This window comes from Odocoileus virginianus, chromosome 1 (assembly GCF_023699985.2).
Source record: "Odocoileus virginianus isolate 20LAN1187 ecotype Illinois chromosome 1, Ovbor_1.2, whole genome shotgun sequence".
NCBI classification, from domain to species: Eukaryota; Metazoa; Chordata; class Mammalia; order Artiodactyla; family Cervidae; genus Odocoileus; species Odocoileus virginianus.
The window spans coordinates 65,953,063-65,979,548 of NC_069674.1; the positions used below are offsets into that span (position 1 = coordinate 65,953,063).

At 38.3% G+C, this 26,486-nt stretch overlaps 1 protein-coding gene and 1 pseudogene across 22 annotated transcripts in view; both read left to right on the forward strand.

Moving 5' to 3' along the window:
- NRCAM (neuronal cell adhesion molecule) overlaps window positions 1-26,486 on the forward strand; it is a 319,465-nt gene that overhangs the window by 84,278 nt on the left and 208,701 nt on the right. The gene's annotated exons all lie outside the window — the stretch shown is intronic.
- LOC110148844 (26S proteasome regulatory subunit 4 pseudogene) lies at window positions 14,110-15,548 on the forward strand (annotated as a pseudogene).

A 26,486-nucleotide genomic window follows, 5' to 3' on the forward strand; every position in this document is an offset into this window, starting at 1 on the left:
TTTAAATAATGTTGATTTTTCCCCAAATAGAAAAGTAATACATATTCATTGCAGATAATTTAGAAGGCAATGGAAAACGTGAAGAAAATAAAATAATGCAGGTAAAATGATTATTAACTTTTTGATGTGTGTTTCTTGTTATACTCACATATATATAAATGCACACACAGCATGTTTAGCTTCTTGAAAAATAATTTTAATGGAGTTAGCCCTTGGGACATTAATGCCCAGCATTTTTCTCCTTTTCAACTTGTTCTTTTTATTTTTAGAATGGAATATTACACATATACAAAAGAGAGGGAGAATGGCTCAGTAGTGAGGAATGTCTACTCTGGAAACAGGTTGCCTAGATTCTGGTTTGGTTTTGCTGTGTGCTGGCTTGGAACCTTGGGAAAGTCACTCAGTCTTTCTTTGCTCAGTTTTCCCATACATAAAGTGGGGACAAAATAGAACATGTATCACTCATAATGTAAACTGTTAGCTGTTATTATTTTCTAAAATGAAGATAACATATATGTAATGTGAAAAGGAAAACTATACATAATCTACCATTTTTGTTTGTGTTCTATTCCTTGATCATACCTCTTCCCTCCCTCCAGAGGTAAACATTACCCTAAATCATTGTTTAGCTTTATATAATTTGAACTTCATATAATCAACCTCATATACATTTTTACTTAACATTATGTTTGTGAGATTTCTTCAGGTGATTTTTTTTCAGTGCTAAGAGTGTATATCACATTTTTTAATCCCTTTGGATTGTCTTTAAATCTCATATTATTACAAGCCATGCTGCTGTGAACATTTTCCTACCTGTTTCTCGATACTCATGTGCAAAATTTGTTGCTCTTGTCCTTCTGGTTTTTATTTTTTCAAGAAGTCTACCTGCTGCTTAGTATTGTATGAACATCTTCGATTTCACTGGATATTGGAGAATTGTTTTCCAAAATGGTTGTATTGGTATATGTATATTTAAGGGCTTCCCTGGTGGCTCAGTGGTAAAGAATTCGCCTGCCAAAGCAAGAAACACGGATTTGATCCCTGGGTCAGAAAGATCCCCTGGAGGAGGAAATGGCAACCCACTCCAGTGTTCTTCCCTGGGAAATCCCTTGGACAGAGAAGCCTGGTGGGCTACAGTTCATGGGATTGCAAAAGAGTTGGACATGACTTAGTGACTAAATAGCAGCAGTATATACTTAAACCAGAATGTGCACAAGATGAAAAGTCTAGGCAATGTAACTTTTGTTCTATGTAGATAATATGTCTTTTCTCTTTGATTGTTTTAAAGATATTTTCCTGTCCGTGGAGAGATGTTGTTTTGTTATAACATGTCTAGGTGATATTTCTTATTATTCATCCTTTTTAGTATTAACATAGTGGTTTCTATGTCAGTGAATTTCATGTCTCCCATCATATGTGGAAAACTTGCTGCTACTGCTGTGAACATTCCCTCATTTTCATTCTTCCCCTTTGAAACTAACTAGACTTACTTAAACCTTCTCATTTATTTTCTGTGACTTAGACTCTTTTTTGTATTTTTCTTCCGCTCATGCTATAATATGAATCACTTATTGAACTCTATTTTCTTTTTAATAATACTGTCATTAGCTGTATCTACTACAATGTTTATCCTATACTGAGTTAAAATTTTAAATTAAATGACTTTATTGTTAATTTTCAGAATTTCCATGTTACTTTGTAAATCTGCCTGGTCAGTTGTATAACATTTTATCCTTTGTGTTTAAAACAAAATGCTAATTGTGCTAAAATACATGAATATTTTTATGCCATCTTCACTGTTTCCAAGTGTACAGTTCAGTTAAGTACATTCACGTTGTTATATAGCTGATCACCGGAACTCTTTTCATTCTGCAAAACTGAAACTCTATCCCCATTAAACAGTGCTATATCCCTTGCCCCCTCCTCCAGCCTCTGGCAACCTCTGTCCTACTTTCCATCTCTATGAACCTGACTTCTCTAGGGGCCTCAGATAAATGAAATCCTACAGCATATTTCTGTGTCTTGTTTATTTCACATGACATGCCATCAAGGTTCATCCATGTTGTAGCATAAGTCAGGATCTCCTTCCTTTTTAAAGCTAAATAATATTTCATCGTGTATTCCTTTGTGATGCTTATCACCATTTTTGTTTCTTTAACCATTTCAAGTATGATAATTCTTAATCTCTCATAATTATAGCATTAGATGTCTTTGAGCATCTACTTCTATTGTTCTGCTGATTTTCCTTCATGGTGGCTGATTCTCCTCTGTGTTTGGCAGTGTTCTTTATGAGGCTGTAATAGAATGAGCTTCATACCGTGAGATCTTGATAGCTATCATGAGGAGGAATTTTTTTAATTAAAAAAATTTTTATATGAGTATAATTGATTTACCATGTTGTGTTAGTTTCACATGTACAACAAAGTATATCAGTTACACATATACATGTATCCACTCTTTTTCTGATTCTTTTCCCCTGTAATAGGCCATTACAGTGTGTTGAGTAGAGTTCCCCGTGCTACACAGTAGGACTAGTTATCCACTTTTTGGTTATCTGTTTTATATATAATAGTACATATATGTGATTCCCAATCTCCCAGTTTATCCTTCCTTCCCTCTTAACCCTGGTAATCATAAATAGTAACATCTGTAACTGTATTTCTGTTTTATATATAAACTCATTTGTATCATTTTCTTTTAGGTTCCACATATGAGCAATATCATATGGCATTTGTCTTTCTCACTCACTTCACTCAGTATGACAGTCTCTAGGTGCATCCATGTTTCTGCAGATGGCATGATTTCATTCTTTTTTATGGCTTAGTAATACTCCATTTTGTGTACATGTTTGTGTGTGAGCGTGTGTGTAGTATACCACATCCTTTTTTAGGGTGAACCTTTTTTCTACTTCACCAAGGGCAGAGCCTTGGGGATCCAAGTTTCATGCAATTGCCTCTGTTCTGACTTTTCTCTCAATATGGATCCAAGACCTGTACTTCTTTTATTTTTAATTGAAATATAGTTGATTTACAATGTTGTGTTAATTTCAGGCGTACAGCAAAGTAACTCAGTTATACATATATGTGTGTGTGTATTCTTTTTCAGATTCTTTTCCATTATAGGTTATTACAAGATTTTGAATATAATTACCTGTGCTATACAGTAGGTCCTTGTTGTTATCTGCTAAAGGTATCTGTTAATCTCCAGCTCCTAGTTTATCCCTTGCCCCCACCTTTGGCGGCCACAAGTTTGCTCCCCAAAAGTTTGCTTGGTGAGTTCATTTTTGTTTTGTATATAAGTTCACTTGAATCATTTTTCAAGGTTTCACATATAGGTGATGGTGAAGACATGGTATTTGCCTTTCTCTTTCTGACACGTCACTTAGTATGATCATCACTAGGTGCATCCATGTTCTGCAAATGGCATTATTTCGTTCTTTTTTATGGCTGAAGAATATTGCATTGTGTTAGTATCTCTATACCACTTCTTCTTTATCCATAAGTGTCAGTGGACGCAGATTCCTCCCATGTCTTGGCTGTTGTACATAGTGCAGCTATGAACGTTGGGGTGCATGTATTCTTTCTGATTAGTTTTCTCCAGATATATGCCCAGGAATGGGATTGCAGGGTCACATGGTAGCTCTATTTTTAGTTTTTTAGGGAACCTCCATACTCTGTTCCATGGTGGCTGCACCAATTTACATTCTCATCAATAATGTAGGAGGGTTCCCTTTTCGCTACACCCTCTCCAGCATTTATTTTTTGTAAACTTAAAAATATATATATATACAACTTTCACACAGCAGCAAGATACAAATTTTGTTCAAATTCCTGTATACTGTAAACCAGGAGACACTGGAACATATCCAGGGACATAAAGGTTCAAAAATTCCATCGTCTAAAGTTATTGAAATCATACAGAGTCTGTTCTCTTATCGCTGTAAAATTTTGTTAGAAACCCATATCAAAAGATATTTGAAAGTAATCCACGTATTTTCAAATGCATTTTCAATGTGACACGTTTTCAAATGTGACATTTACTGGGAAACATACTATTTGTAGACTTTTTGATGATGGCCATTCTGACAGGTGTGACGTGATACCTCATTGTAGTTTTAATTTGCATTTCTCTGTTAGTAATGTTGAGCATCTTTTCATGTATCTGTTGGCCATCTGTATAAGACCTGTACTCTTGACACCTGTACCCTCCCTCTCCTTCCCAGAAATTGGTGATAGAAAGATACCTTTAACTACTGATTTCAGTTCTGGCCTAACCTTTTATGATTAACGTTTTTACTTTTCTGTTATCCTCTGATATTTTCCTTTTAATTACTTATAGCTCAGCTTTTCTTTTGCAAGCTTGTCTTTTATACTTTATCCATAATATTTTGGTATTTATTTAGATTTCAGAATATGTAGTTTGCTATATTGCCAGATATGGAAATTCTGAGCATTAAAAATTTTACCCATTGTCAACAATATTGGAAACAGGAAGGAAATCTAAAAAAGAGAGGATATATGTATATGTATGTGCTTAATTGCTCAGTCATGTCTAACTCTTTGCAACCTTACAGACTGTAACCCAGTCCTCGTCCAGGGGTTTTGCCAGGCTCCTCTGTCCATGGGATTCTCCAGGCAAGAATACTGGAGTGGTTTGCCATTTCCTCCTCCAGAGGATCTTCCCAACCCAGAGATGAAACCTGTGTCTCCTGCATTGCAAGCAGATTCTTTCCCGCTGAGCATCGAGGAATCCCCACGGATACGTGTAGCTGTTTCACTTTGCTATACAGCAGAAACTAACACAGCATTACAGAGCAACTACATGCCAATAAAAACAAAACTAAGAACTGTCAAAACAAAAAAACTATGATTGGAAACAGGGTTGCTCTGATGTTGGGAAGTTAGGAAAGAGGGCGGCCCTTTTGCTGTGGGGAGAACTGAAGGGCAGCAGTATTGTCGTCCATCTGAAGGCCCTTCTGACTTACTGAGCCTCTGGGGTTTGTGGTGAGGCCATAATAATATCGTGTGAAGCTCCTGGGATTGCTTTGGTTTCTGAAATATAACCTCCATTTTTGTCATTTTGATCTCTCCCATTGTTAACTGATATTGTCCACTCTCAATTTAATGTTTTCCCAAAGGAAATTCAGCACTCTCATGGAGATGTTTATAGCCACATTTGTTGGCAGTCACCTCTGATGTCTTTTAATTATTCTTTTCGTATGTCTTGCTCTTAACAAGACTGTAAACCAGGTTTCCAAGTGTGGAAGTGCTACAGCTGCTCTGGGACTGGTCTTGGTTGAAAATTTGTTGTGTATTGTTTTTTTTTTTTCTCTTGGTCCAGCAAGGAGCTTCCTGATGCTCAGATTTTCTATTTGGAGACTGTTTTATGCAGACAGGTATAGAGTCTGTATGTTCCATTCAGTTCCTGTTACTGTTGTTCTCTTCGCTGTTTGCAGTGCACTGCTAGCACTAGTGAGCTAGCCCCAGAGACTGTTGCTGCGAGATTCCCTAGTCACATTATTTTGAAAAGAACTGTTCAACAGTAGCTTAGATGTACCTGTTACTTTTGCTAGGATTTAAGACAGATTATAGAAAGAAGTTGGATGGTCTTCTCACCAGATTTCCAGTATGAATCTTGCCTAACGTTCATCTTTAACTGGAACAGAGGTTGAAAGTGAAAATCAGAAAGGAGAATGAGTCAGGAGATCCCCAGTATGGTTCACATATATCCACTGGTAGATTCAAGCTACCAGATGATTTTAAAGTAACACAAATGTAAATCCATGGCTAATTCATGTCAATGTATGACAAAAACCACTACAACATTGTAAAGTAATTAGCCTCCAACCAATAAAAATAAATGAAGAAAAAAAAAATAAAGTAACACGAGTACAGATATCCTGCCTCTCCAGCAGCCTTATACTCGACCTCTCCCAGGAGGGCGGCAAGTACTAGCCCACATCTGTCTTACTCACAACAAAGTGAAAGTGAAAGTCACTCAGTCGTGTCCTACTCTTTGTGACCCCGTGGACTATACAGTCCGTGGAATTCTCCAGACCAGAATACTGGAGTGGGTAGCCTTTCCCTTCTCCAGGGGATCTTCCCAACCCAGGGATTGAACCCAGGTCTCCCACATATCAGGCAGATTCTTCACCAGCTGAGACATAAGGGAAGCCCCATAACAAAACCAAGCGTAAATTGGGAGCTGGGGATTAACAGATACACTCTACTGTATATAAAACAGATAAACAACCAGAATCTACTGTGTAGCACAGGGAGCCATATTCAATACCTTGTGATAATCTATAATGGAGAAGAATCTTAAAAAGATTAGATATATGCCTATATATCTCACTGAATTCCTTTGTTGTACTCCTGCAACTAACACACCATTGTAAATTGCTATATGTCAATAAAAAAGTAAAAAAAAAAAAAACCTTAAGGCTGTAAATAATGTAATGTGAAAATATTAAAAATTTAGAGTAGCAACCCCCCCCAAAACCTAGCTTTGACTGACTTGAAGAAAAAAACTTAGATGATGGCCACTAGGAGAGCACAGAATTTACGGGATGACTCAGTCACAGACTTCAGCATGGCAGGAACCAGGTCCCCTCCAAAAAGCAGGAAGCCAGATGTTATCTTACAGCAGAAGAATCCAGTCGGGGTGCTGTGCTGTGTCGCTCAGTCATGTCTGACTCTTTACGACCCCATGAACTATAGTCCGCCAGGCTTCTCTGTCCGTGGGATTCTCCAGGCAAGAATACTGCAGTGGGTTGCTGTGCCCCCCTCCAGGGGATCTTCCCGACCCAGGGATCGAACCCAGGTCTCCTGCATTGCAGGAGGATTCTTTACCGTCTGAGCTGCCAGGGAGGCCTGGGGGACAGTGATTAAATGGATGAACCTGTCATTTTAGTCTCCTTGGCACTCTGCCCAAGACTTGAATCCCAGGCAGGTAATTGATTGATTTGTTGGGGGTTCCATAACTGCCCCATGAGTGGGAAAGGTGAGGGAACTGGATTCAGAGCCCCTCCAGATGATATCCAAAGTTGAAACGACCTCTGAAAGAAATCTGTGGTGCACTTATAAGTAAGGCATCCATGTGAGGCCACCAAACTCCAATAGATGTCTATCTCAGGTTCACTGTGAATCTCAGGAATGTTTGAGGTGATGACAACTTAAGATCAAAATCAGATTAACCATCTACAGTTTGTTTTTGTTATTTAGTCACTCAGTTGTGTCTAATTCTTTGTGATCCCATGGACCTGGTAATCTGCCAGGCTCCTCTGTCCATGGGGTTTTCCAGGCACGAATACTGGCGTGGGTTGCCATTTCCTTCTTCAGGGGATTTTCCTGACCCAGGGATCGAATCCACATCTCCGATATTATTGTCAGTCGCTAAATCATGTCCAACTCTTTGCGACCCCTGGACTGCGGCACGCCGGGCTTCCCTGTCCTTCACTATCTTCCGGAGTTTGCTCAAATTCATGTCCACTGAGTCAGTGATGCCATCCAACCCTCTCATCCTCTTCCACCCTCTTCTGCTCCTGTCCTCAATCTTTCCTAGCATCAAGGTCTTTTCCAATGAATTAGCTCTTTATATCAGATGGCCAAAGTTTTGGAGCTTTAGCTTCAGCATTAGTCTTTCCAATGAATATTCAGGGTTGATTTCCTTTAGGATTGACTGATTTGATCTCCTTGTTGTCCAAGGGACTCTCGCAAATCTCCAGCACCACAGTTTGAGGTGCATTCTTTACCACTGAGCCACCGGGGAAGCCCCTAACCATCCACAATACATTGCATTAATACAGTCAATTATAAATGTTTTGGGGGTTTATTAATTTCTCAGGTGTTTTCAGATGTATTTTCTCTTCTTATTTGTTTTGCCCCTTAGGCATTTCAGTTCTCATTATTTCCTCTCTAAGAGGTGGGATAGATGATATTTTTTAAAACATTACATGCTGGTACACACCAAATGACATAGAAACATTTGACAGCGGCATGAAGACTCTATTAAGCATAATGATATTTATGGGGTTAACTAATTTTATTTTGTTTTAATTGCATATTGGATCAGCATAGGACTCAAGATAGATTGATTTGCTAAGTTTAAAAGGTCTTCAGGGAGACAGATGTCCCTTTATTTCTTATGTCTTGTTTCCATAGGAATTGGTTATCTTAAGATAGGGAAAAGTGGCGACTTAATGAGTGTCAAGACTATGATTTTTTTTTTTAATTTCTGGGCTTATTTTGAGTAGTTTTAAGCCTTCAGAGTCATACAACAAAGAAATATTCTAACATTATGCATCATGTGGAAGAACTTCTGAATTCTTAGAAGTGGTGACAGATTCTCCCCTGCAGGATTTTAAAGATTGGGATTAGTTATTTGGGGGGATAGAATGGTGCTCTAGATATAAATTTAGTTTTACTTACCTTTTGGATGCACTGTGCGGCATGTGAGGTCTTAGTTCCCTGACCACGCATCAAACCATTGACCCCACAGTGGAAGCGTGGATTCTTAACCCCTGGACCACGAGGGAAGTCCCAGTGCTTTAGATATAGAGTCCTCCAGATACTGAGTGACCGTTCTGTGTCACTGCCCTCCTGTATAGCTCATCGTCTCCCAGGAGAAGACAGGCATGTAAATAGCTATGCGTGCCACTAGCTTGGGACTCCACAGTCAAAGGTGTTGTTTTATCAGTACTGAAAATGAGCTAAACCTCCTGAGACAGGCAGTCTGGGCTGTGTGGCCAGGTTCCCTGCTTCTAAGCTTTCTGATAGCAGGTGTGAGAAAATGTTTACTTGTTTATTTCTTTATTTTTACTAATGTATAGTTGATTTACACTCAAGTGTACAGCAAAGTGATTCAGCTACATACACGCACACACATGACCTCTAAGGGTTTAAGACTACTCAAAATAAGCCTAGAAATTTAAAAAAAATCATAGTCTTGAAGACATTCATTAGGTCACCACTTTTCTCTGCTCCAAGATAACCAATTCTAGCTGTCTCTGATGATAAGCTGGCCTTGTGTCAAAGTCACAGATATATATGTATTGTCATCGTTCTTTGCGGTCCCATAGATGTAGCATGCCAGGCTCTTCTGTCCTCTATCTCCTGTAGTTTGCAGATTCATGTCCATTGAGTCGATGATGTTATCTAACCATCTCATCATCTGCCATCCCCTTTTCCTTTTGCCTTCGATCTTTCCCGGATCAGGGTCTTTTTCAGTGAGTTGGCTCTTTGCATCAGGTGGCCAGAGTATTGGAGCTTCAGCATCAGGCCTTCCAATGAATATTCAGGGTTGACTTCCTTTAGGACTGACTGGTTTGATCTCCTTGAGGTCCTAGGGACTCTCAAGTGTCTTCTTCACACCACAATTTTTTTTTTAATTTATTTTATTTTTTTTCCATTTATTTTTATTAGTTGGAGGCTAATTACTTTACATCATTACAGTAGTTTTTGTTATACACTGAAATGAATTAGCCATGGATTTACATGTATTCCCCATCCCGGTCCCCCCTCCCACCTCCCTCTCCACCCGATCCCTCTGGGTCTTCCCAGTGTACCAGGCCCGAGCACTTGTCTTATGTACCCAACCTGGGCTGGTGATCTGTTTCACCCTAGATAATATACATGTTTCAATGCTGTTCTCTTGAAACATCCCACCCTCGCCTTCTCCCAGAGTCCACAAGTCTGTTCTATACATCTGAGTCTCTTTTTCTGTTTTGCATATAGGCTTATCGTTACCATCTTTCTAAAGTCCATATATATGTTCACACCACAATTTGAAAGCATTAGTTCTCTGGAGCTCAGCTGTCTTTATGGTCCAACTCTCACATCCATACATGACTACTCAAAAAACCATAGCTATGACCTTTTTTGGCAAAGTGATGTCTCTGCTTTTTAATATGCTGTCTATGTTTGTCATAGCTTTCCTTATAAAGGTAAAATCTCAATTTCATGACTGCAGTCACCGTCCACAGTGATTTTGGAGCCCAAGAGAATAAAATCTGCCACTGCATCCGGATATATATATATATAACTACTTCCAGAGATATATGTATGTGTATATATATATACATATATATATATACATTTATAATATATATGCATATATATTCTATAGAATATTATAAGATATTGAATGTAGTTGCCTGCGCTATACAGTAGGCCTTCTTATTTATTTTATATAAAGTAGTATATATCTGTTAATTCCAAATTCCCAATTTATTCCTCTCCCCTTTCCCTTTTGGTAACTATAAAGTTGTTTTCTATGTCTGTGCCTCTGTTTCTGTTTTGTGATTAAGTTCATTTATATCATTTTTTTTAGATTCCACATGTAAGTGATATCATATAAAATCTGTCTTTCTCTGTCTGACTTATTTCACTTAGTATATTTATTTCTTCACATCTACACTAGCCCATGTGCTGACTCAATAAATATTTGATGTCCAGACTGCATGGTTGTCATTCTTGGTTGTCACCAAGGAACAAAATGACGGGAAGATATCACCTGCCCACGCCTTCTGCTGGGAAGAAAACTCACTATGTGTCTCTTTTTGGAGCTCACAGACACATTCTTTAACCCCTCCTTAGTCACTGTCCATGACCTTACCAACGCCCACTGTGTTCTGAGTTTTGCTTTTATTAGGGTACCTATTTCATCTCATGGCATCTTTTTCCTGATGGGCTTATCCTGCCTTTGGAACAAGGTGTTTGTTTGACCTGTGTAAACGTGTTGTTTTCCAGAGCACCCTGCACATAGCACACTCATGGTCTGTTGAACTGAAGTGTCATTTGATAGTTTGGAGACATCATTTTTCTGTCTGCTTAATATCTGCTCTAATTATTAATATCTGCTGTAATATGGGTAGACTCAGAAACTTACCTCATTAAGAGAGGACTCCATCATAGATTCCAATCCTGCGTATTCAATCCTGAGTATTCTAATGTGAAGAACTGACTCATTGGAAAAGACCCTGATGCTGGGCAAGATTGAAGGCAGGAGAAGGGAGCAACAGAGGACGAGATGGTTAGATGGCATCACCGACTCAATGGACATGAGTTTGAGCAAGCTCCAGAAGATGGTGAAGGACAGGGAAACCTGGTGTGCTGCAGTCCATGGGGTGGCAAAGAGTCAGACACACCTGAGTGATGGAACATGAACCGTCACAGGTTCAAATGTCCTGCTGCTGCCCACTTTGGGAACAGAGTGTTGCTTCAGCATTCAGGTAGTATCATCCTTTTGTTCCAGGTATCAAGACATTCAACACACACTGAGGTTTTTTGTTGGGATGTGATGACTTGAGATGCCATGTTGGTGATACATACTATATCCTCCAAGTGTGTATGCTAGGTATGCATGCTAGATTTTGACTAATGATCATTTTCTCCTCACCAGGGTCTAATGATGACCTTTAGTGATTATGTGACTGAAGTCTGGTTAGACTAGATTCTTCTCCAGGTCTGACATGTTCCACTTTGGCTTATTCTACTGGGAGGCTTATCTCTTGTTTCAGAACCCTAATTACTCATGAGTCATAGGTTACTATTAACCTATGCACTTTTCAATAAAAAAAATACTAAGTACCAGATTACATCAGTGGGAGGCTTTCCTGTTCCCTAAGGTGAATGGCAAAATCCTGGCTCTCTGCTTTTGAAAATGCCTCTGTAAAGCAATTCTCTTTTTTCCTGGTCTGGATGTGCTGTTTTTTAATCTTCTTTGGTGGCTGTGATCCTTCCTCTGGCATTAGTGTCCTTTTTTGCACTATTTATAGACGGGAAGGACATTTTAAAACATGCTTTACCAAAGGATGACTGTCTTAAAATTTGAGTTTGAATGTGTTCCCCATTTAAAATAAATGCAGTTGCCATGACACTTCCCATGGAGTCTCATTGAACATCCTCTTACCCATGGTTGCTTAGGCAGTTACCATCCAGTCACCTCAAATCCAAATGCATGTGGTCAAGTCTCTTACATCCCAGTTGCCACCACTAGCCTTTTAGTTCACAAGCTTTGCCCTCATGTTACTGCGTGGTACCGTGGATAAGGCAGTTGCATGCTCAGTGGCTCTTTTGCCTGCCTCGTGAAGGATTTTCTGGCACAGTGTCAGCACACTGGCAAATGTAAATGACTTTGGTTCATCACTTTCCACCTTCCCCAATGCTTTATCACCAACCTGTTGTGTGAAGAGTGACTTCACCACATGGTGGGGTTGGGTCTGCAATTAAAAGTAAGAGGCAGCAGCAGTCCTGTGTCCTCTGAATGGGTCTGGATCCCAGTACAGCGGTTCTGTTCACATCAGTGTCCTTCTGCCTCTTTTTGAAGAGGCTTTTTCACGTTTTACTAGCAAATTCATTACTAACTTTATTTAAAGAGTGAGACTTCTTGATGCAATTAATTTTGTAAAATTATTTTATTGAATAATTTACAAGGTTGTAAATTACAAGGTTGATTTACAAGGCTGTGTTTCTTTTCATTGTCCAGCAAAGTGACTCAGTTATACATATGTAAACACTTATATTCTTTTCCATTATGGCTTATCACAGGATGTTGAATATAATTCCCTGTGCATACAGCAGGACCTTGTTGCTTATCCATTTAAATTGTGGCTTGAAATCTTTTTGTTTATATGGTTGTTTCCTTGGCCCTCAAAACCTTTGCTCATTTTTTGAATTCAGACTTAACTGTCCTTCCCCAGCATTTCCAAAGTCCATCACTTTTGTCACTGCACTTTCGCTATTCTGTCTGTGTAACTTATATTAATGGAGCTCCAACTCTGACTGGTTGAGCTTCTGGATTAAGGGCAGCATCTTATTCATCTGTATATCCCTGAGACCATTCTAACATCTTATATCTAGGGATGTTCAGTAAGCAGTTGTTAATAATTTACAAAAAATTATGTTTACTTATTCCAAACTTTTTTGTTGTTGCTTTGTTTTATAAGACTTTATTGGAGTATAGTTGATTTTTATCACATTGTGTTAGTTTCAGATATGCAGTGAAGTGATTCAGTTATACATCTATCCACTCTTTTTAAGGTTTTTTCCCTCATATGGGCCATTTGCAGAGTATTGAGTGGCATTCTCTGTGCTATACATTAGATCCTTATTAATTATCTCTTAGACATAGTAGTGTATATAATTTGAAAAGATACCTGTGCCCCAGCGTTCACTGCAGCACTATTTACAATAGCCAAGACATGGAAGCAACCTAAATGTCCATTAGCGGAGGAGTGGATAAAGAAGATTAGGTACATATATACAATGGAATATTACTCAGCCATTAAAAAAAAAAAACAAAATAATGCCATTTGCAGCAATATGGACAAACCAAGAGACTGTCATGCTGAGTGAAGTACCCCAAACTTCTGAGAATGCTTTAATGGCATCACGTTCTCTTGAACCTACAAAGGAAACCTATCAGTTTCCCCAGGGCAGCCCTGGAGATGTGTCTATGCATTAGCACGCCCTCCATACTCTGATGTCCGAGCTGCTCACTAGCCAGCCATGTGACTTTGGATGATGTATGTTGCTTTGTGGAAGAGCCAAATTATTGTTTTCCTTAGTCATGGTAGGGACTGTTGTTCTATTGGGTGATCTGTGCCTTAGATGAAGGAACGCTTGAATGTACCCTTAGCATCCTGTGAAATTCCCAAGGGCTGTCCCAGTACCATGAGCAGAGACTTATGAATAAAGTTCTACTCTAATGTGAAAAGCTAGGCTTGGGCTGATAAACTAATGTAGAAGTTTCTAGTAAACTGGGCCAGGGCAGGTGTCTCAGACCCAAGGCCTGGGAAGTCCTCGTACTTCAGATTTTGCCACCAGGATCCTAAGGGTGTTAGTCATGTTGGCCACATGGAGAAGTACAGAGAAGGCCAAAGAACTTTCATCCCCTTCTGTTTCCTCCCTTCCCCCATAGTAGCTCTAGTGGCAAATGGTGGAAAAGAAATGTTTGCTTATTAAGAACTAAAACAACAAAGTTCCTGTTCCCGTTTCTTCAGGAAATATCCAAGGAGGACTTCTCTGGTGGTTCAGTGGTTAAGACTTCATGCTTCTACTGCAGGGAACGCAGGTTCAATACCTGGTTAGAGAAGTTCCACATGGTGAGGCCAAAAAATAAAATTAAATTAAAAGATACAATTTTTTGGGCGGCTCGAGCGGCCGGAGCAAGATGGGTCAAAGTCAGAGTGGTGGTCATGGTCCTGGAGGTGGCAAGAAGGATGACAAGGACAAGAAAAAGAAATATGAACCTCCTGTACCAACTCGAGTTGGGGAAAAGAAGAAGAAAACAAAGGGACCAGATGCTGCCAGCAAACTGCCCCTGGTGACACCTCACACTCAGTGCCGGTTAAAATTACTGAAGCTAGAGAGAATTAAAGACTATCTTCTCATGGAGGAAGAATTCATTAGAAATCAGGAGCAAATGAAGCCCTTAGAAGAAAAGCGAGAGGAGGAAAGGTCGAAGGTGGATGACCTGAGGGGGACCCCGATGTCGGTGGGAACCCTGGAGGAGATCATCAACGACAACCACGCCATCGTGTCGACGTCGGTGGGCTCGGAGCACTACGTCAGCATCCTCTCGTTTGTAGGCAAGAATCTGCTGGAGCCGGCTGCTCGGTCCTGCTCAACCACAAGGTGCACGCGGTTATCGGAGTGCTGATGGACGACATGGATCCCTTGGTCACGGTGGTGAAGGTGGAAAAGGCGCCCCAGGAGACCTATGCTGATATTGGGGGGCTGGACAACCAAATCCAGGAAATTAAGGAATCTGTGGAGCTTCCTCCCACTCATCCTGAATATTATGAAGAGATGGGGATCAAGCCCCCCAAGGGGGTCATTCTCTATGGCCTGCCCGGCACAGGTAAAACCTTATTAGCCAAATCAGTAGCGAACCAAACCTGAGCCACTTTCCTGCGAGTGGTTGGCTCTGAACTTATTCAGAAGTACCTGGGCGATGGCCCCAAACTCGTTCGGGAACTGTTTCGAGTTGCTGAAGAACACGCACCATCCATCGTGTTTATTGATGAGATTGATGCTATTGGGACAAAAAGGTACGACTCCAACTCGGGCGGGGAGAGAGAGATTCAGGGCACGATGCTGGAGCTGCTGAACCAGCTGGACGGGTTTGACTCGAGGGGAGACGTGAAAGTCATCATGGCCACAAACCGCATAGAGACCCTGGACCCGGCCCTCATCAGACCAAGCCGCATTGACAGGAAGATCGAGTTCCCCCTGCCCGATGAGAAGACCAAGAAGCGCATCTTCCAGATCTACATGAGCAGGATAACACTGGCCAACGACGTGACCCTAGATGACCTGATCATGGCTAAAGATGACCTCTCTGGTGCCGACATCAAGGCAATCTGCACAGAAGCTGGTCTGATGGCCTTGAGAGAGCGCAGAATGAAAGTAACAAATGAAGACTTCAAAAAGTCGAAGGAAAATGTTCTTTATAAAAAACAGGAAGGCACCCCGGAGGGGCTCTATCTGTAGTGGACCAGAGTTAACTTCCAGGAAAGGCTGGGAGGGTCCCGGCCCCTGGGGTGAGATTGGGAGCTGCCTGGGCCCCATGTGCCACTGGCCGTGGTTGGCGGAGCGTCCCGCGTCCCTCCCAAGCGCGCGTGTAGGACCCTGGTGGGCTGCCAGCGTCCCAATAAAGCATTCTTTCTCTTAAAAAAAAAAAGATACAATTTTTTTAGTTAAAAATTTTTTTAATTAGAAGAAGAAATGTCCAAGGAAATAAATTTTATTTTTTAACATCTATTTATTTATTAATGTCATCATCAACTGAACACAATTTTTTGCTATTTTTACTCTGTAAGATACACAGAAATACAAATTTACATGAAAATTTATTTGTGTACTTATTTCATCAAAACAGAATTGTTCTATGTACATTAGTTCAGAAGTTGCATTTTTCACTTTGCAGCATCTATAATGGCCATCCATAATTATGAACAAATAGTTCTAAGTCATTCTTAAAAGTAATGGTGTATATTCCATGGCATATCATAATTTATTCAACCATTGTGTTATTTATGGAAAATAAGGGATTTCTTCTCCAGTTTTTGCCACCAGAGATGTGTTGAATTAAACATAACTACAATACATGGTATCCTTACATATTAGTGTTTGCATCTCTTTTTTCAGCAGAGCAACCCCAAACCACATTGCTGAATCAAAAAATCTATATGTTTTTGATGTTAATAAATACTATTATTTTCTTCAAATGAAATAATTCATTCTCCTATCAGCAACATATGAGAATATCTGTTTCAAGGAAAAATATTTTAGCCCAATTTCTCCCTTTCTGTGGGCCTCCTTGATGGCTCAGATGGTGAAGAATCTGCTTGCAGTGCAGGAGATCCAGGTTTGATCTCTGGGTTGGGAAGATCCCTTGGAGGAGGGCATGGCCACCCACTCCAGTATTCTTGCCTGGAGAATCCCCATGGACAGAGGAGCCTGGCGGGCTACAGTCTTTGTGGTCGCAGAGAGTTAGACAGGACTGAAGTGACTTAGCACACACTCCTCTTCTTCGTGGCCTTCTTACCATAACTGTTCCACTAAGGTGTTTTTATGACCAATAGGTTTGTATTTGACATCTACTAGGTAAGATTCATTCTCATCTTGTGACTTGTTTGCTTAAGGTCTCAGAATCTCTTATCTTTGGTTTTGCTTTTGTTTTCCATCTGAAAAAACAAATTTTATCATTTTAGGAGGCAGTAGGCATTTCTAGAATTTTCTTTCATGTAAGTCTATTGTCTGTGACAGATTACTCAGTGTTTTAAGGAGGAAATTGGTTCCAGTGGATAACATCAGTACGAAAGAACCAAGCAGATCTTTGGAAGCTACAGAAACTGGTTGGAGAAATATCATTAGTGTGATGACAAGCTTATGTGGATTCTGCAAGGAGTGAAGAAGCAGTTATAAAAGATTTTATATTTTAAGCCTGGAAACGTGGGTGGGCTGCCATCTTGACTACATTTAAAATTAACCACAGTGTTGAAGCTTCAAGTTGTGTATATAATGTGGAAGAGGTGTTGCAGAAATACATGCATCAAATGTTGGACTTTTATGCCGTCTATATTTGCTGTTACTTTGGAGCACTTATGAAGAGTTATTTATTATAATACCAAGGGAAGAGAAGGACTAATGGATGAAATATTTGACTATCTGAAAGATTTAATAAGAATCTCTTAATGTTTGTAGAAATGGCATGCTGATTGCTAATTTATTGTCCTATAAAATTTAGATAAAATATCCCTCTTATACTTAATCGCTCTTTTCAGAGTATTTTTTCTTTGCCATTCGTGCCTATTATATTTCAAAATGTTACTGTTACAGTGAAAACAGAAAACAATGGAAGTCTTTAAGCCACACATGACAATGTTCTCTGCTGCCTGACTCTTTGATTTTATTTCTAAGAGATCTGAGATATTTGACATATGCAGTGAGATGAAAAAAAGGAACTCCAACTAAATAATCATGTCCCCCCAGACCCAGACTGTCTAGCACAACTTTAACTTGGAACTTTGGAAAACATTGGCTCTAGGCTAGATCTTGCCTGAGATTATAATACTATATTGAATTCCTTTCCAGTAATTATTTATATTAATGATGCATCTTATCTTTGAGGTACCTTCAGATAATTTTGTCAGAAAAATAATGGTAAGGTGTAGAAAAATACGGTTGATTTCCTTACCAAGTCTAGAAAACAAGTTCAACAGTCCCATCAGAATGAATGATTCTATTTCTAAATATTTTCAGACAGCTGGAATGAATTTTTTTTAATATAAACTTATTTATTTTAATTGGAGGCTAATTACTTTACAATATTGTATTGGTTTTGCCATACGTTGACATGAATCCGCCACGGGTGTACATGTGTTCCCCATCCTGAACCCCCCTCCCGCCTCCCTCCCCATCCCACCCCTCTGGGTCATCCCAGTGCACCAGCCCCGAGCACCCTGTCTCGTGCATCGAACCTGGACTGGCGGTTCGTTTCACATATGATAATTTACATGTTTCAGTACCATTCTCCCAAATCATCCCACCCTCACCTTCTCCCACAGAGTCCAAAAGACTGTTCTATACATCTCTATCTCTTTTGCTGTCTCGCATACAAGATTATTGTTTCCATTTTTCTAAATTCCATATATATGTGTTAGTATACTGTTGGAATGAATTTTTAAATCTTAACAGTCTGTTAAGAAATCTTAAAAAAAAAGCTTACTTTTCATTGCTATAAAACTATCAAGTAAGTTTGCTTATTTATCAGATAGCATGTTCTCCAAATGATGCCATAGGTCAAGTTCAAGACTGAAAAGTTATATACCCTCTTTAAAAAATTTTTTCCCTGAACATCTAAAATGTTATGGTTTCACAGGGAAAATTTATTACAAGTCTATATGTTAAAGTGAACCAGCAAACATTTATTTTAAGAAAATAAGTTCATTGGTATGGGAGAAATCAAAGATGGATAATACATCTTAACAGACATTTTAGGTAAGGCACAGTAATGTTTTGCTTTTAGGACTTCATAGTCTACTAGGGGAAAGAATACTTATCCATATGTAAAATTACCTTCAGGAAAGAAAACAAATCCTACAAGCATAGTATGAAAAAATAACTAACAAACTGTTTAGGGACAAAAAACATTTGAAGAGGAGAAAAATAATACCTATTGATTTCTCTCTAGGAACAGAATTTAAATAAATCAGTTTAAAATTTTGTTAAAAATTTTTTTAAAGGAAAGTGCTTTCAGAGACTTAAGTGAACTCTGCTTCATAAAATACTTTAAAACTGCTTCAGGATATATTATCAGTAATTCTTTCTATATAATATCTTGATGAATTTATAAATTTGCTAATGGAAACAATCAAGAATTATAAATTGGTGTGATAAAATGTGTGTATTTGTGGGTAGATAAGTTTATAGGCTGGTAGTTATAATCCTATGAACATAAAGTTATTCAGATAATTAGAATTAATTGGAATAGACTTATAGCTTTAGAAAATTCTGGGACTTTTTAACATGATTTACATTATAAATGTGTAATAAGTTAAATAATTAAAGCTAAAATTATATTGGATCTATCACAGTGTTCTATTTTATTGAAGCATCTTTAATTTGGCTTTTCAAAGTGGGAAAATATATGGAATCAATTTAGTATTTTAATACAGTTTATTATCTTTTTTGGTACTTTTAAATACAGCCCCAAATAAGGACCAAATTGTCTATTAAATAATGCCCCCCATTTTTTAGTTGATCACAGGACAGTTCACTGTTTGGATTTATAGCAGATTACATACATTATATTGTTGAGAAATATATATCATAGGTTGCCTGTGTGAAAGTATATCCCTCAGTAAAGTTCCACCAGTTTTATAAATATTAAGGTGCCTTTTGGAGACTGGGTCTTGCAGAATTACATGGTGTCTCATGTATTTGCTCTACTGTGAGCTTGTTTTTTTTTTCTGGTTTGAGGAATCTGTTCAGTGGGATGTTTGTTAGATCAGCTGGCCCTCCGCACTGCGGTGAATAGTCATGCAAACAGACGGAGAGATTTAATTTTCAGTTAGGAAAGGGTTCCATAGCAACTCCTAAGTAAAATATATGTCTGGCCACATTTACTGGGCTGCTGCTGTTGCAAACCAAACATATACTTAAGTGTGATCTAGAGAGAGACATTTAAAATACATGCTGCTCATCTAGTCCCTGAAAATCTTCTCTCTTTTTCAGTGGAGAATATTTCTTTATTTCAGAAACATTGAGCATGTGTATGTGTCTGTCTGTGTACCTGTGTGTGTAAATGAAGCAAGTCAAATGGCTTTTAACAAGCTTTAATCAACTTCATGTAGTAAGTTAAGTCACATGAAAAAGTGTTTTCCCCGTATTTTTGTAAGCAGAAATTAATACTTTGGAAACCATGTTTCAGGGTTTAGGTTCCCAGCTGCTGTAAGAAGGGCCGATGCTAAATATACCACAGTGGGATTCAGGCAGAACATCCAAAACCTGGTGAATATCATGATAAAGATAAGAATCCTGTGAAGCCTCTATCTGGAGGCGAGTCAGCCTCAAAGCTCAAATAATGGATGTGTTTCCTTTCAAGCTGTATGTAGTGATGATTAAAAGGCCTCATAGTGGTACTGGGCACAGTAAGATCCTAAAGGAAAAATGTTAATCTATACAATATGTTCATACTTGGGTCTTTTTAATATAATTGCTTGACAGTAATAGGTAATCAATGTGTGGTTTATATGGTACATTTAAAGGTTAAAATATTTGATCTAACTGGATTTCCTCATTCCCTAACCATTTTTGATGAATGGATGTTTATATGACACCTTGCATTTGTATAAGGGCCTTTTTTTTAATCCCTCAAAATATTTTCAGTTATAGAATATGATCTTTCATGTGGTTCTTTGTTGAGAACCCCCTTTTTGATGTATAAGAAAAGAAAATTGAATTTAGAGATAAGATCATGTTTTGCAAAAACATTAAATATGAAAAATTTCAGCAAATTCTCCAAATCTAACTTAACTCTGCTTATGAAATATCTGCCTCAAACTCCTATAGGGTTCCATATAAATAATTCTATTACTGAACAAACAATGGATGTATTTTTTTAAAATCATTGTAATGATGGAAGAGCCTTATAGATTGAGCTTCAGTTATTAATTTTGGAATCAGTCCATGTTAAAAACTCAGATGTTTCATAAGATGCCACATAATAAAGTAAATACCTTCTTCATGATTAAATCAGGTATAAATTTTAAATGAAAATGCTATGTAAACAATTTTATCTAATATGATTATTCAATTTTATGTGTTAAAAATATGAACCTAGAGTTTTGGCAGGACAGTGTTTCAAGAAAATTGCTTTTTGGGTATACTAATCAAAATATTTGACTGGAATCAAGCAGGCAGCTCTTATTATGGGCAACTCCAGTGTTCTTGCCTGGAGAATCCCAGGGACGGAAGAGCCTGGTAGGTTGCTGTCTGTGGGGTCGCACAGTCAGACACGACTGAAGTGACTTGGCAGCAGCAGCAGTAGCCAATGTTATAATCTATGTGACTTCCCTGACCTTTGAAAGCTGAGAAAGCCACTGCCCCTTTCCCATTTCCCATTCTAGTTAAGGTCGCTTACTACAGTATAATTAAGTAAATGATATTTTAACATTTAGGATTAAGTTCACGATGTCTCTTCCCTAAATTGCTTTTTAGTTTTTTTTCATTTATCCTTGGACATGATTGTTTCAGGTTACAAAAATAATATGGAAGAAAATGCCTTTTGATCTAGGATGGTAAATCTTTAGCATTTTGATCCTGGGTTTACTTAATGATCTCCTAGGCTTCATTCTAAGACAATAAAGGATCATTATGGTAAAGCAGGTATTATCCAGTGAGTTGAAATCAGACAGATCTAGGTTTGAATTCCAGCTGTATAAATGTTTAGTTAAATCCAGCTGTTTATTTCTAAGAAATGAAAACTTGGAAAGATTAAATAACTTGACCAAAGAGTCAGAGCAATTATTTTAGATTCAGGTTATCTGACTGTGGAATTGGTCTTTCATCTCTGCATTCCATTGGCCCACTTCTGTTTAGTAAACACATATGTTCATATGTAACTTTTACAAGTAAGCAGATATTCAGAATGTGTAATTTCACAAGCTTTTTGCATTATGGCTCAATGATAGGATTATACATTTTGAATGTAATTCTCTTTAAATACACCTTTTTTTTTTTTTTTTTAAGTAACCAGAGTGACACAAAGTAGTGAATCTGATGGATACAGCTGTCTCTCAGGACTCCGAGGGAGCTGGCTTCCAGGATCCCCATGGATCCAAACCTATGGGTAGCCAAGTCCTTTACTATATAAAGTGGCTTAGTATTTGCAAATAACCTGTGCACATTCTCCTGTATATCTTAACCATCTCTAGATTACTAAAACAGTGTAAATCCTAATACCTTGTACAATGTCAATATTTTGTAAATAGTTGTTAATGTGTGGAAAATTCAAGTTTTGCCTTCTGGAACTCTGGAATTTTTTTCTCAAATATCTTCAATCCATGGTTGGTTGAATCCATAGATGCCCCATCTGCTGGTACAAAGGGCCAATGTAAATATTATGCCAAAAACTTTTATATGTTACTTAAATTTCCAGCAATTTTAGGCTGGGAAAAAACCCACAAATACCAAAGAGTGAATTTTCACAGAAAAGAATTAAATCACCTCTGAGTTGGGAAAATAAGATATTTAAACTTGAAGCAATTATGAGTTTTCATAGTACTCTTTTATTCACAGCATCAGTGTTCACATGTGGAGCATCTCTTCATGTGTTTATTGCCATTTGTGTAACTTCATTGGAAAAATGTGTATTTAAATCCTTTGTGTTTTAAAATAAAATTTTTTAAACACTTTTAGATTTACAGGAAAATCGCTTAGATGGTACAGAAAATTCTTTTAAATATCTTCCCCCCATCGTTTCCCTGACTAATAACATCTTACATTAGTATAGTACATTTGTTATAATTAATGACCAATAGTGATACAATTTAACTTTGTACTTAGTTAAATTTCCTTGGATTTTTGCCTAATGTTGCTTTTTTGTTCTGGGATCCTCTTTGGAGCCCACACATTTTGCTGTTGTATCTCATTAGGCTGCTTTTGACTTTCTCAGACTTCCCAGGTTTTTGATGACCTTGACAGCTTTGAGCAGTAGTGGGCAGATATTTTACAAAATGTCATTCTATTGGCACTTGTTGAATATTTTACTTGAATGGAGTTATTGGTTTTGGGGAGGAAGTTCACCTTGATAGAAAACCATTTTCACACATTTTACCAAGACATGCTACCAGCTCGATGCTGATGTTGATGCTGACCGTGATCACTTTGCTGAGGTAGTGATTATCAGGCCTTTCCATGTGAAGTGATCCTTTGCGCCCTCTTGCCTTTACATACTATACCCTTTGGAGGGAAATCTCTATAAGTAGTTAATATTTAAGAAGTAGGGAGTGAGGCTCCACCTCCTTGAGAGTGGAGTATCTACATAAATTACTTAGAATTTTTCTATATGAGGAAATTTGTTTCTTTCTAGTCATTTAAAATTTATTCAGTTATTTATTTATATTGATATGCACTCATGGATATTTTTTTTTACACTTTGGATTATAATCCAGTGCTGCTTTATTCATCATATTTCTCGAATTGTTCCCACTTTGGCTATTGGAAGCTCTTCCAGTTTGTTCCTGTGTCTTTTTGACATAGCTTTATCATGATGGGCTTTTTTTTCTTCATGATGGACTTTTTAAAGTATGCACTTACTTTCTGGCACCACCAGATCCTTCAGACTCATGTATGTCTTGCCCCAGTCCTAGATTCATCCATTTTTCCAAGGAATGGTCTTTTATTAGAAAATGGTGTTGGAATCCAAGACTGGTCACTAGGTGTGCTCATGATCACTAGGATGTCATGGCTTTTAGGTCTTCTCAGCTGACAGAGCAAGGAAATGTATAGGCCCATAATAACTTGTGCTATACATGTATCTGTGAATATTCTTATGTAACTGTGTATCTAAATGAAGCTAAACACAAGTTTTTACAATGTCTCCGACTCTAATCCATTACCATAAGGATCAGTCTAGTCTCTTCCCTTGGCTGATTTGTAAACTCAGTCCAGTAGTGAGAAACCAGGGCCTTGCCATCCACCATCCGTTTACTTAATTGTCCAATCCCTGTATGCACGTGTCAAAGTGTCAGAATTGTAAACCCATATTCCCATGGATACAACTTTGTTTGTGGTACAGTACTTGGGGGCTTCCCACGTACCTCAGTGGTAAAGAATCCATCTGCCAATACAGGAGCCATAGAAAATGTATGTTCAGTGCCTGAGTGGGGAAGATCCCTTGGGAGGAGGAAATGGCAACCCACTCCAGTATTCTTGCCTGGAGAATCTCATGGACAGAGGAGCCTAGCAGGCTACAGTCCATGGGGTTGCAAAAGACTAAGGTGCAACTGAGCGTGAATGTACAGGCCTTACCTACAGTTTCTTTTGCCTTTAGTTTTATAGACTCATTTCCAAAGTTGCTGTAGTTCAGCATGTTTTTTCTCCTCCCAGTTCACTGAGATTGTTTTACACATTAGTAGTAGATTGTTTTGTCATATTCTACATTTCATCCTAGGATTCCCCCAACCTCCTAAATGATTTTTTGAGATTTGCATACATTAAGATTTACTTTTTGTAAATTCTTTTGGGTTTTGACAAATGCATAATATCATGTGTGCTATCCACAATTACAGTACCATACAGAATTAGTTTCACTACTCTAAAAATTGCTTCTGCTTTACTTATTCAACCCTTTCTCCATTCTAACCAACCCCTGACATCCAGTGATCTCTGTACTGTCTCTCTGGTTTCACCTTTAGAGACTGTCATTCAATTGGACTGTATGTAACCTTTTCAGACTTGCTTCTTCCACTTAGCACTATGCATTTACGTTTCATCCATAACTTTTTGTGACTTGATGGTTCATTTCTTTTTATCACTGAATAACATTCCATTGTGTACTGCTTTTGACTCTTGGGAGCTCTTTCAGTTGGTTCAGTAGAACGGATACTGTTCATATTGAAGGACATTGTGTTTGTTTCTGGTTTCTGCTATAATCGTTTGCATGTAGGTTTTTATGTTGACATAGTTTTCAACTTGTTAAGTACCTGGGAACATGATGGCTGAATTGCATGGTATAAGACTATGTTTAGCTTTATGAAAACCTGTTAAACTGTCTTCTGAAGTGGCTATACCATTTTTCATTCCCATTAGCAATGAATGAATCTTCACTGCTCTGCATTCTCACAAGCACTTGATATCATCAACTTTTTAGGTTTTAGTCATTCTAACATATATGGCATCTCATTATACTTCTAATTTTCAATTCTCTAACAGCAAATGATGTTGAGCACCTTTTTTTTATTTTTGGCTCCTGGTTAAAGAGATTTTTAGACCACAGCTGTATACTGTTTTGCTTTTGGACCCATTTCAAAAAGGGTGTGTATACACATTTCTAGTACACTGTTGTTTTTTTCATTCTGTTCTTGAGATTCTCAAGGCAAGAATGCTGAAGTGGTTTCCCATTTCCTTCTCCAGTGCACCACGTTTTGTCAGAACTCTCTACCATGACCCATCTGTCTTGAGTGGCCCTACATGGCATGGCTCATAGTTTCATTGAGTTAGGCAAGACTGTGGCCCATGTAATCAGTTTGATTAGTTCTCTGTGATTGTGTTTTTCATTCTGTCTGCCCTCTGATGGGTAAGGATGAGAGACTTATAGAAGCTGTTTTTAAAATTTTTATTTATTTGTTTTTGTCTGTGCTGGGTCTTCATTGCCATAAGGGCTTTTCTCTAGTTGTGGTCAGCGGACCACTCTCTAGTTGCAGTGCACGAGCTTCTCATTGCAGTGAAATAAAGTCGCTCAGTCGTGTCCAGCTCTTTGCGACCCCATGGACTGTAGCCTACCAGGCTGCTCCCATGGGATTTTCCAGACAAGAGTACTAGAGTGGGTTGCCATTTCCTTCTCCAGAGGATCTTCTCAGCCTGGGGATCGAACCCGGGTCTCCCACATTGTAGGCAGACACTTAACCATCTGAGCCACCAGGGAAGTCTCATTGCAGTACCTTCTCTAACTGCTGAGCACTGGCACGCAGACTTCAGTGGTTTAGTCCCAGCCTCTAGAGCACAGGCTCAGTAGTTGTGGCACACAGGCTCAGTTGCTCTGAGGCATGTGGGATCTTCTGGCATCAGGGATTGAACCTGTGTCTCCTGCATTGGCAGGCAGATTCTTTAGCACTCAGTCACCAGGGATGGCCTTGAGCATCTTTTCATATGCCTACTTTCCATTCATGTATTTCCTTTGGTGTGATTTTTTAGACTAATCTTTTGCCCATTTAAAATTTATTTGTCTTTTTATTGTTGACTTGTGTTATTTGCATATTCTAGGTATAAGATGTTTATCAGATATAAGATTTACAAATATTTTCTATTTTGTGAGTTGTCTTTTCACTCTCTCATGTCCTTTGAGGCACAAACATTTTTATTTTTGATCAACTTTGATTTTTTTGTTTTTTTCTTTTGTACTTGTGCTTTGGGTGTTATATCTAAGAAACAGTTTCCTAATCTTTATTTTCTCCTAATAGTTCTGTAGTTTTAGCTCTTTCACTTAGCACTACTATTTGTTTTGAGTTAATTTTTATATATGGTTTGAGGTAGAAGTTCAAGCTTCATTCTTTTGCAATGCATGTATCCACCTACTCCAGCACTGTTTGTTTAAAAAAGCTATTCTTCCCCCATTGAATTGATCTGGTACCCTTGCCAAAAGTCATTTGCCCTTGAATGTAAGAGTCTATTTCTGGACTCTCAATTCTGAGTTTTATTGATCTGTCTCTCTCTTCATGACAGTATCACGCTGTTTTGATTATTGCAGCATTGATA